This window comes from Cibotium barometz, chromosome 63, assembly GCF_041138505.1.
Source record: "Cibotium barometz isolate CiBa-2024 chromosome 63, ASM4113850v1, whole genome shotgun sequence".
Taxonomy (NCBI): domain Eukaryota; kingdom Viridiplantae; phylum Streptophyta; class Polypodiopsida; order Cyatheales; family Cibotiaceae; genus Cibotium; species Cibotium barometz.
The window spans coordinates 7830584-7843404 of NC_141108.1; positions in this window are offsets into that span (position 1 = coordinate 7830584).

The following is a 12821-nucleotide window of genomic DNA, read 5'->3' on the forward strand; positions in this document are numbered from 1 at the left end:
TTCCACGACGCACGTGTGGGTATCTTTGGCGACCCAGAGAGCCCGAGCACCGTATGGTCAGCACTCTCTAGGATCCTTCGCAGGTCACCTAGTACTTCACTCATAGGCTGCTTCCTTGGTCCCTTATCCACCGTACCAAAAGCTCACCATTTAAATCGAATAGTCAAGACCTCGGCCAACCTTGCTACGCGAGACGTCCTTCGTTGACTCTCCGTTAGCTGTTGCAACTTTATGAGTTAGGTCTCCACGGCCTCATTCACAAGACGGTCAAAATGCTTTCCCAGCATTATTGACATAAAATAATCATTTAAAAACAAGTCATAAATACAGTTTTTATAACGAACTCTCGTCTTTCCACACTGTTCCACATTACTTAATCCACATCCAATTTATATGTATTCCCATTCTCATCCAATCACATCATTTTCCATCTCATCACATCTTTCATTTATCCGCATCACATGTCATCCACTCGCATCTACCCATATTCACATCCCATCACACCTCATCCATTCACATCACATCTCATTCATTCACATCTATCCTGTTTCACATCACATCACATTCATTCACATCACATATCATCCATTCACATCTATCTCAATTTACATCACATCTCATCACATTCATTTCACATCTCATCTCATTCATTCACATCCTGATTCACATCACATCACATCACATCACATCTCATCCATTCACATCCCATATCATTCATTTATATCTCAATTTGCATGACATCACATCTCATTCATTCACATCCCGATTCACATCACATTACATCTCATCCATTCACTCACATCTATCTGATTCACATCACATCTATTCACATCCATTACATCACATTCATTCTCATTACCATCCCATCACATACATTCTATCCACATTACATCACATCACATCTATCCACATCATATTTCATTCATCCCATCCACATTACATCACATCACATCTATCCACATCATATTTCATTCATCCCATCTCTATTACATCATATCATATCTATCCACATCATATTTCATTCATCCCATCCACATTACATCACATCCACATCCACATCATATCTCATCTCATTCATCCACATCCATCCAATCATTCACGTGTACGACTATCCACATCTATCCATACATTCACATCTATCACTTCATATCCACATATATTTCACATCACATCACATCTCTTTACGTCACTTCACATCTTATCCACATTCACATCACATTCACATCCACATCCCTTTACATCACATCACATTCTTTCACATACACATCCACATCCATTATTTCACATACACATCCACATCCATTTACATCACATGCATATCCCTTCTTTCACATACACATCCACATTCATTTTCATTACATCACATCTTATCACATCCCATTTACATCTTATCACATCCTATCGCATCTCATTTACATCTTTTCACATCCATTCACATCCATTCACATCCTATCTTATCCCATTTACATCTTATCACATCCATTCACATCCTATCACATCCCATTTACATCTTTTCACATCCATTCACATCCTATCACATCCCATTTACATCTTATAACATCCACTCACATCCTATCACATCCCATTCAATTAACCTAGGATGATTAATCCTAGAATATGGTAGGAAGCCCTCTTTTCATAATATGAATGAAAATGATTTATGGGTTAATTTTTTAGAAATTTTGCCATAAAGTTTAGTAATACCATATAATAGAATAACTATTATTTGGATCAATATCCAATTATGGACTTGATTCCTAAGTTTTTCATAAATTAAATAGCATAAAAGCATTAAAAAGCCACTTCTTTGGCCTCTAATTTGACAAGCATAGAATTTACTTTTAGATTTAAGAATTGCTTCATGAGAAGCATCATTTGAATATAGAATAGGTCATAGGAATGACCATTCTTTGGGGGAGAGAGAGATATGCTTAAAAAATATTTTTATTTAAGCATAAATAGAAACTTTATAAGATTTATCACTAAAATTCATTAGAGAGCTTCAATTGCATTAAAGAGCCATTCAATTGAATACTTCTCAAGCTTGAGAGGGGTTGAGAAATGAGAAACATTTAGAGATTAAGAAAAAAGACCATAAATCACACTTTACCTCTTATTTTGCTTGACTCTTTGGTCATTGGAGAGGCCCCCAACCAATCAATTGGTTTAGTATGTTGATGAAGACTCCAAAGAAAGTTGAAGAGAGAGAGAAAAGCTCCAATCTCTTCAAATTGTAGAGGATTTTTAGAGGATAATAGAAAATATCATTATTTCAGTATAATACTAGCATGGTATAGTTCACATATTTTTTTACAAAGGGCTAAGGATCTATTTATAGGTGAGGGAGGCCTCTAACCAAGTCCAACTAGTTTCTAGAATTTTCCAGGTTCAATTTGGCTTAATTTGGACAAGATTTGGACCAGTTTGGCTCCCTTTTTGATTTGGTTTGATCCAGGAGAGATAAAAATATCTTATTATTTTTGAGTTTAAAACTCCTCCACACATGTGAAATAGGCGCCTCCTTGAAGAGCCCCCTTCTCCTTACCAAGGTGTCAAAAATGTATCATTATACCCAAAATATCTCATTTTTTCAGTAATATTCATAGTTTTTTTAACTAATAAACCTCGTACTCAGTCAACTCTTCATCTTATGTGGGCATTTACTCATTTTTGGGTATTTTTCTTTTATAAATTGGATTTATCTCCTCTCCACACTTGGATTGATCCTATTGGCCCCATAGGAACCTTAATTGGACCATAATCCAATTTTTTTTGAAAATCTAGACGTTTATGCTAAGGTCCTTTATACATATTTTCAATTAATTCCAATTGCACATTGGAAAGTTCTTTTTGAATTTATGTTTTAGGGGAAACCATTTTAGACACTAGGAGGATTTTTATATAAAAAAATATCTCAATTTTGGATTACCTCCCTCTAGACATTTTCTCTCTCCACGCCAAAATAGGGTAAAATAGGATCTTTCTTTTATTTCACAGAGGGGAGTAATTATAAGATCAGAAGGGGAGGTTCTTACACCTGTACACCTCAAAAGCTAGAGGGAGGAATCTTACAGTGAAAAGATTTCCAAACCAACATTTGTCACAGGTATTGGATCTGAAGATGAGGAAGTTATGGACGTTGTCCAACATGAAGAGGAAAAGATTTTAAGCATAGGGTTTGATGTGACGGACAGAGTTTAAGGCAACCACTATTATTGATGAGGGATCCTCATTTGTGTATGAAGATCACCTGAAATCAAATTTTATCATCCCTGCAAGGGTTGCTCTCATTTTTTATAAATGGCATGAATTATATCCTTCTCTCACATAGACAAAAACTTTGTAATTTTAGAGAGGATTATTGCCTTGAAATTATAGTAGATGGTTGGAGGCTGTCAAAGGTATACTCATCGAGAGCAGTTAGTTTTCTCATTGTAAACATCTTATTCTATATCTCGTTTATGTAATGAAATCATGCGATTAAGTTTTAATTTGTGAGTTGGCATTAAGCAAAAATGCTTACAACTTTCTTCAAAATGTTGGCATATTCTATTTTGTTTTTGGTAAACAAAATTTCATAATACTATTTCCAAAATTTTCCTTCTCGTCTTCGTGAAGATCTCCATGCCACATGGTGTGCTGGTCTTGTGCCAGCTCTCCACTTTTGTGATCTTCTAATCTTTGCTTGTTTTCTTGCTACCTTTGCTAATTCACTTGTACGAGCCCTTTCCATAGATAGTTTTCGTCCAAAGTATACCTGTAAAACAAATAAAATATCTCTTTGAGATAATTTCTTTGAGGTAATTTGTATGATTCTTTCCATAGATAGTTTTTGCCTAAAAGTATACCTGTAAAACCAATTAAACATATCTTTGAGATAATTTATGCAAGTCTTTCCTCCTCCATGTCTAGCATTTTTAAACTATACTCCTCTTGCTCGATAGTGAAATTTTTCCATTCCTTGGGTGCTTCACATGTCAAGAGAACCATACTCATTCATGAAGTATGCACCATGAGCATACAATATATGATGTGAAAGAAAACAAGATGAAGTTAGTAGCTACTATTGATTATCATTTCAGAATGATAAGTATAAAGAAGCTCTATATGTTTACTATGAAAGATGTTAGATGAAGTTAGCAACTACTATTGATAATCATTTTAAAATGTTTAGTAATATAAAGAAACTCTACATGTTTACTATGCAATGCATAATGTTCGTATCACCCCATGTAATTATCATTTTACAATGTTTAGTAATATAAAGAAACTCTACATGTTTACTATGTAATACATAATCCTACCATCCGTGCCTCACTTTTTTCCCCCCAAGCTCTAATGGTTAATGTATCATTGATGCAATAGTATTCTCCAATTTTTCTTTGTACATCATCATTGCATGTCCTCTTTGCTAATCTTATCTTTCTGGGGACTGAAAAAATATTCCATGTGATACCTCTTTTGCAGAGTATATATTTTAGCAATTGATGGAGGGCGTGATATCCTTTTGTGCTAATGCCCATTTCATCGCATGCATTCTGGACCTCCTCAATGCTTGAAAGATTGGTCATATCATCCATTATTTCATTTGCTAGTATACCTGACGTATCTTTTTGTAAGCGAGGGTCTCGAAAGAATGTCATGCTTCCTCACACAACTACATAATATTTCTCCAACATCTTTAGGACCATTATCACCACATGCTTCTTTCAAATAGTTTCTATCACAAACCAATTATGAAGATTACTTACAATATCCAAAAATACCTTAACTAGATAATCTTATAAACCACAACTAGGAAATTAAATTTTGTTACAAACAATAATAGATAAAGGATAGAAAACAAACCTTGTTGCATGGATTCTTCGTTTGCGCGACGAGCACCACCACCAGATGGCTGGTGTTTGTATATTATTGATTGTCCTCTTTCGCTCTCTTACTCCCACTGGGGTATTCTTCATGCAAGAGATTGTGTCTTGTCACTTCATAACTTTGGTCTCTTTCTTTTTTTCTTGTTTTTGCAACTCCATAATCTGATTTTGTGCATCTTGGAGTGTTTGTTGCACAGTAATAAAAGTACTTTGTAAGCTTTGTATTTGTGATTGGAGATTCAACTCTCAATGCATCACTCATGCATAACCTTTTGCAATACCCAAGCAGTCCATTCTCACCCTCTCCAACAAACTAAATAAATGAAGATCAGTAAAAGTTGAAGGATAATGTGAAGAAGGATCATAAGGATATAAATATCCATCAACCCAAAGATCCACATTAGTCCAACCCTGTTGTCTTCGTGCATGCTTCTCTTGTGCATTCAGATGTTCTTTTTTGTTTGGTGCATATTCATTCAGTATGCGAGCATGCAAGTCCACCTTCTGCACTCTTGTTGCCTCCGAAATGTTTATTATTTCTCTAAGTGCCATTCAAAAAATGAAAAAGACTATTTTGGCAGTTAGGAGCAGAGATAGAACAATGACTCAAGGCTATATCCTACTGTATTTGCAATGGAAAATGAAAATCAATGCATTACTCAGGGCTATCCTACTACTGTATTCGCAATGGGAGAGAGGAGCTTGGGAAAGAGAGAGAGAGAGAGAGAGAGAGAGAGAGAGAGAGAGAGAGAGAGAGAGAGAGAGAGAGAGAGAGAGAGAAGAGAATAGAAGAGGAGACCTCGCTTGGAAAGAAAGAAAGAGAGAGAGAGAGAGAGTCTCATTTGCAGAGGTTAGTTGGTAGGTAGGACAAAGAGGAGACACGGTGGTAATGAGTGAAAGAAACCATTTCGATGTGGATTTGGTGAAAAGCTTATTAATGATTGATGATATAGAATATGGGAGGAATTTCAAATATGGCTATTAAAGTGAAGTAAATAAGATTGAAAAGTAACTTTTTCATATATTAGATATCAGAGGTAAGTTTAATATAAATATCCTTGAAAAGAAAGAAAAAAAATATTTATACTAATTTTTGGGACTCCCTACGTACAACGAGAATGATGATGCTAATAGGGGCTTTAATAGCTAGAAAGAGAATCCTAGTTCAAAAAGTAGAGAGCTCAAAAGTAGGCTTCTTTACGAGCTTTATCTCCTTAAGCCTCAAAAAAATTAGTCTTAAGGATCCTTACAAGGCCCTTTTTATGTTCAAATGCCCCCTAATGTATCCAGCCTATGTCTGCTTCACTAAAATTTGCTAAGGCAACCAAGCAATAGTCTCGAATATTGAAATGTTTTATAATGTTTATTAATAAGGATCCTTACAAGTCCCTTTTTATGTTCAAATGCCCCCTAATGTATCCAGCCTATGTCTGCTTCACTAAAATTTACTAAGGCAACCAAGCAATAGCTTGAATATTGAAATGTTGCATAATGTTTATTAATAATACATAATCAGCTTGGGCTGCCATAGTAAAGCTGGGCAAGGAAGGTAGTGACAACTCCCCCTGTTCATTCTCATTAGATTGACTGTCTTCCAATGAAATAGGTGCTGCATATCGAAGGGGATAAGAGATGCATTAGCCTCATAGGTTTCCTTTTCGGCCTCTTCCCTCTCCTATGCTGGGTCTATAGCCACCTCTTTTCTCAACCCCATTATCCTTGATTGGACTTGAGTGCTTGCCAAAGTCACCATCTCAGGCTCTGAGTCCTCAGTATAAGAAGATGCAGAAAACAAAGAAAACCATAACTAAATTGGAGCAGGCGACAATTCTTTGAGTGTATTGGGCATTTTCTCCTCTACTCTATTGCTACAGCCCTGGGAATCTTTTCAAGACAACGGCTAAGCCTCCTCTTCATGACTTTTTTTTGGCAAAATCAGATGGATGAACATATCGTTCACCATTAGACATAACGATATTGGCACAGAAATAGTGTCTTCATACTCCTACTTCATCACGACGGCGGTCACCAAGAACAATCCTACAAGAATTAATGATGTTCTCAAGAGAAAGTTCCTTGTTGAACATTGAAGACAACTCATGTAAATGCTTGTGGGCTTGTGCATTGTACAAGAACATAAATAGCTTTTCTGCACAAGACTCCGTAGCCTCGTCATCCGATTCATAGACAATGTCCAACTCTTTTGAAGACATGCCTAAAAAAAACATTTCAGTCAATTAGAACATGCACGCTTATTATACATGGGGTCAATACTACCTGGCGATAATGAGATTTGGATATACACATGCAAGCCCCCTGTTTCTTGGTATTAGCACCAAAAAAATAGGGGTCAGTACCAAGCGGTAGAGGGCTTACACAGAATTCACTAGCCCACCGCTTGGTATTGACCCCTAAATTTAAAGAGACTTAAAGGGGTCAATTAGTTTTTTTGAGATGAAGCCTTTATATATTGAATAAAAAATATACAAGCGGCATATTTTGTATTTTAGTTGTATTTTGTAAGCGGAAATAGTCTATCTTCCAGGCCTGAACATTGATGGCCTGCCCTAACCTTCAACGTGAACGCTTATAAACTTACTTGGCCTTCATATTTACAGAAAAAATATGAAGGTTTTTGCTTTAGTGGAGGGGGGCTCAAACCGGCTTGCCTCCCCACCTCATCGTGTGTGTGTGTGTGTGTGTGTTTGTTCCTTTTGAGTGTTTTTGAGAGAGAGAGAGAGAGAGAGAGAGAGAGAGAGAGAGAGAGAGAGAGAGAGAGAGAGAGAGATGGGCATACCTGCAGGAAAAAGTGAAAGCTTCAGTTTTCCAAGACGAAGGGGTGATGGCTTGGCGATATAGAGGGACGGCAACGTAGGTAACTCAACGCAAATGGGTTAAACCTAGAAGGATTTTAGCTTGCAAAGAAAATTTATAAAATAGTGTAAATTTCTAAAAATGTATGTCCCAAATTGCTTGATTTGCTGGTTTGAGAAGAGTCTAATGGGAATTTGGGTACGTTTCTCAAAAATATTTTCCCCAAACATTGCTCCCAAGGGAGACTTGGGACGTTATCGACTCGTACCACACGAGGAGATTTGGGACGTTATCGACTCGTACCACACGAGGAGATTTGGGATGTTATCGACTCTCATACTACTCGTGCAGACATTTAAAAGGTCAGACGCATTAATGACATGTCAATATAGTATGTACTATGTGCTCACTCCTCTCCTTTCTGGCATGTGTTTATTTTTATCACCTCTGAGTCTCTGACAAAATAGCAAGAGCCAAATGCCATCGCTGCTACATCCATCGTCCTCCTTCGAGTCTCTGACTACATCAACCTCCTCAACGCCCCCCAAATTGAGCCAAACGTCATCGGCCTCTACATCCATTGCAGGTATTTCAGAGTTCTTTCAGATCCTCTATTAATGTTTTGTTGTCTGTTTTGTGAATGTTGATAATAGTGTTGAGGGATATCGCATATCATTTGGTACCGACCTGTGGGTTTTTGTCTGTGCATATCGCTTTGGTACCGATCCCACTGTGATAACGTTGGTCATGGGGTCAATAGTACCAAGCGATTCTAAGCCCTCTAGACTCATTTTTGTTTTGTCATAATATTTTTCTTGGGGTCAGTACACCAAGCGATCTAAAGGCCTCCGGAATTCTGTCTGCTTTATATTGCTTGGTACTGACCCCATTGTGATAACGTTGGTCATGGGGTCAATAATAAGCGATTCTAAGTCCTCTAGACTCTTGTTTATTTCATATCGCTTGGTTCCGATCCCATTGTCATAATGTTTTTCGGGGGGTCAGTACAAGCGCTTCGAAGCCCTTTGGAGTCCTGTTTGTTTTATATCGCTTGGTGTGGCGACCCCATTATCATAATGTTTTTCATGGGGTGAGTACCAAGTGATATTCTAGTCCTCTGGACTCTTGTTTGTTTCATATCGCTTGGTAGCGACCCCATTGTCATAATGTTTTTCATTGGGTTAGTACCAAGCGATCCAAAGGCCTCCGAAATTTTGTTTGCTTTATATTGCTTGGTACTGACCCCACTATGATAACGTTGGTCATGGGGTCTGTGCGCTTTTGCCGCACAGGTCGTAGCTGGGGACTTGCCGGACACCGTATGCGAGCCACGAATGGCTGCAAGCATACAACCAGGGAAGGAAGCTCAAACAGAATGCCAAAGGGTGTGTCACTCACCGCTCAACCGCCGCCTTGAAGGATTCCCGCGTCGCAGCCGTGAAGGAGGAGCCGCCGTCGCGCTCTACCGCCTCTACGCCGCCGTCGTGCCGCTACACAGTGCTCGATCGCTCTCTCACTCTCTCTCTCTCTCTCTCTCTCACAAACGCAGGAGAAGGAAACTAAAGAGATAAGGCAAGAGCACTCTTGTATTCACAACACATGAGAATGAGGATTTTAGGGTTACATTTGACTCATATAGGTGACTTGGCCGTTCACACTTGGGCGCCATACATGGCCGACCGACCCTAACCCTTATCCTACTGATATCCAAGGTGCGCCTCTCATCGGCGATCACCCAATCCCTTCATCCTTAACATATGGTGCCGACAAGCCCGGCCCATGACTCAGAATATTTAAATTAATGACGTAAAATATAGTACGTCGCCATGTCCGCCATGGGTTAACATGCCCCCCTTCCTGATGTAGATTCCGTCCTCGGAAGCTATGGTATGGTAAGCTCGAGAGGGTGTTGTGGTAGACCGTCTGCAAAACAGGAAAGTAGAGTGAAGGTATGCTGGAATTTAAAAGATATAAAGTGTATAAATTCAAGCATGTTAGACCACAATGGATGTTGCTAGGAGAACTTAGTTTAAGGGTCACATGAGTGAGCTAGTGTAGCAAATTAACAGGAGTTTAAAATTATTGAAAGTAAATCAAGAGTAAGCAAGGTGTCAAAGGTTAATCAAGGTTTATAACTGGCCTAAGTCAAGGAAAATAACCAAGCTTAATAAATAAACAGATGACCACACTGTGTCTACTCTAAGAACAAGTTAATACCACGCATCTAGGGACACAAGAAACATCAGAGTTACAGGAGCCTTTTGCCTCTTTTTTTTTTAATGCACGTGATAATTTTTACACACAATGGCGACCTTCCTAAGGCAAAACTAACATCGATCCTGGTACCATGTTTAACACAAGGCATTATCCAGGAATCTATTAGCTCACTTTAGGCAAGGCTACCCCCTACCAACCAAGGCATCGGTCTGGAGTAGAATACTCCTCGCCTACCAAGTATCAATAAGGCGATAGGCCAACATTAAAGCACATTAAGACTTGTATTGCCATTTATTGTAGGCTTTTTTTTTAAATCTATTTCTTTTGATCTTTGCTCCTGAACTATTATTTGTCTTGCATCCTTTTTTCAAAGGGGTAATAGCTATGTCCTAGAGGTCAACACACACATGGCCAGGTGTCAAACATTAAGATGGTTTGACCCTAGACCTAAGACAATCGTATTCCAAGGTTAACTAAAGACATCATGCTGCCTAGGAATATTTCCAATAAAGTTAAGCTCATTAATGTTTTACACTAGCATGCAAGCAACTTCAAAAACTAAGTAGTACATTGACAATTTCCATGTGGTCATGCATTATAGTTTATGCAATTGATTGAACAGTAAAAACGAAAGAGAGTGGGTATGAAAGAATTACACCTGTAATTGGAGATCTCCTTGATTTGACGAGACAGCTTGCAATTTGATGAGATATATTTTGATGAATGTTGCGGCAGTCTCAGGACTTGAAAGCGAACCCACCTCAAATTTTTCAACCTGTACAATCAACTAACAAGCACTATACCTCGAGAGGCACATCAGTGTGAAAATTTCAAGACTTGTTTAAGGAATCTAAACTAGAAAAAACCTGAAAATGCTAACCTACCTACCAGTCACCACACTACTACTGAGGATACGGTAAGAGGATGTTGTAGAGTCCTGGCTCTAGCCCTAAGGCTAAGCCTCTGTCCGCATCATCCAAACAAATAAAGTCAACCTCAGTAGTGCCATGAGTTTCATCCGTCCATTCATCATTGTCAGATATTTCCTTTTCATTTTCCCATCCACATAAACTCATAAAAAATGTAACCATGCGAGGATAGTCATCTTGTGGAAAAGGAAAGTATTGGGCTATCGGGGATATGTCCTCTACGGAGTAGGGGTCAGTCATGGTCAATAGGCGAATTAGCCATTCTAATTCCTCAATATTTTCCTCTCTGGCTAGTACATCTATATGATCCCATTCAGTTTCAATTACAGGATAGCACATGTGGAATATCTGAGAAAGGTACAGATGATACCTCTCACCAAAGGTAGGAGTGGATGAAGTGTATGATGATCGGGCATCTGCCATATTTGCAAACACAGATATAGCATCAGTAGGTTTATGACAGGACAATCTAGTTCTTGATTGTATACGGATATTTCTCTTGTTTTTGTGCTCTTGCTCTTTTTACTATTTTTTGTTTTGTTTTCTTTGTTTTTTTTAAAAAAAATGTATAAAGCTATATATATACACCCCTTGAATTTGGCAATTACATGGTCAGGGGAGAAGGTTAAGGAGGAAGCATTAGAATGTCGAGCGTGAGTACATGCTCCCCCTTTCCTTGGGTAGATCATATTATTTGCAATGATGTTGCAGCCTCTTGGAACCAATTTGTCCAGCGGGTCATAGGTTGTGATGTGGGCAGATAGCTTTTTATGACCCTTGTGGCCACATCTAATTGCAGAGATGGTAGTGTACGCTCCCATTGACGAATGGAGGAAATGGTTTCCGATGATACTATTACAAGGGGAGACGTAGACTCATCGGTTTTTTGTTGGGTGTTGACAAGAGTAGGTGTAGAGCATGTAGAAACTTCTATATGAGTGTGTACCTGCCATGAGGAGCTAGAAGCTTCATGTGGCTCCCCCCTTCCTGAGCTAGGTGGTAATGATCGATATCGTTTGGGAATCCAAACTAACTCTGGGAGAACGGAGCACTCTATTACCTTTCCCTTACCACGGTCTTGAATTGTCATTGGGGTGGCAACAATTGGTTTGCAAGGTTTTACAGGTGATGTAGAGGGATTCAACTTATGTTTAGGGACCCAAATCTGGTCATTTCCCTCGTAGTACCCTTGGGCTACTAATATTTTTTTAGGGATCCATCGCGATGTTACATTGCCCTTTCTCGGGTGGATAGCTGCTTTCCTTTTACGAGGCTTCTTGGTGGCTGAACGAGATTGAGCAGGGGAAGTAGCTGTTAACGAAGCTTTGGGGACCCATTTGTATGTACTCTTTGGCATAGTAAGCGAAGCTTTAGGGACCACCGTGCCTGTTTCCACTCTTGGTGTTGAAGCGTTAGAGGGGTGGCCTACAATCGAAGATGGTTTTGCCACTGGACTTTGTGATTTTTCATTATCTAATATTTGAGTGGATGACTTAGGTGCGGGATTTTGCGGTTAGACCTGGTGTTGGTTCTTGCGTTGTGACTTGTCTGGTTGCCCAATCGATATTGCACTTGGTGGCCATCATCCATTTGCGCCCTAAGATTACAGTCCCTTCCATGGTGCCAGCAGGCATAACCAAAAAGCTTTGAATTATGGTTCCCTTGTCATAAGCAACCGGAGTGTGCAGAATTCCTGAGACAGGAGTTTTCTTCTTGTTGATTCCTTGAACTTGGATAGAACTCTTGGTTAAAGGTGGTTTTCCCAGTTGACACCACACGCCATATGATAGCAAATTGTGTTGAGCTCCTGTATCCAATAATGCATTATACAGCACCTCCCCGTAAGGACTCTGTAACTCAATTGGGTATCTTAGAGGTGGGTCAGATTCCAGTGCATCCTCCTCTGCTTCCTCGAAAAATACTTGGGTAATTCCCAAGTTGGCTTCTCGTTGTCTCCTAGCACGCTGTTGACGTTCCTTGGCTTTGACTC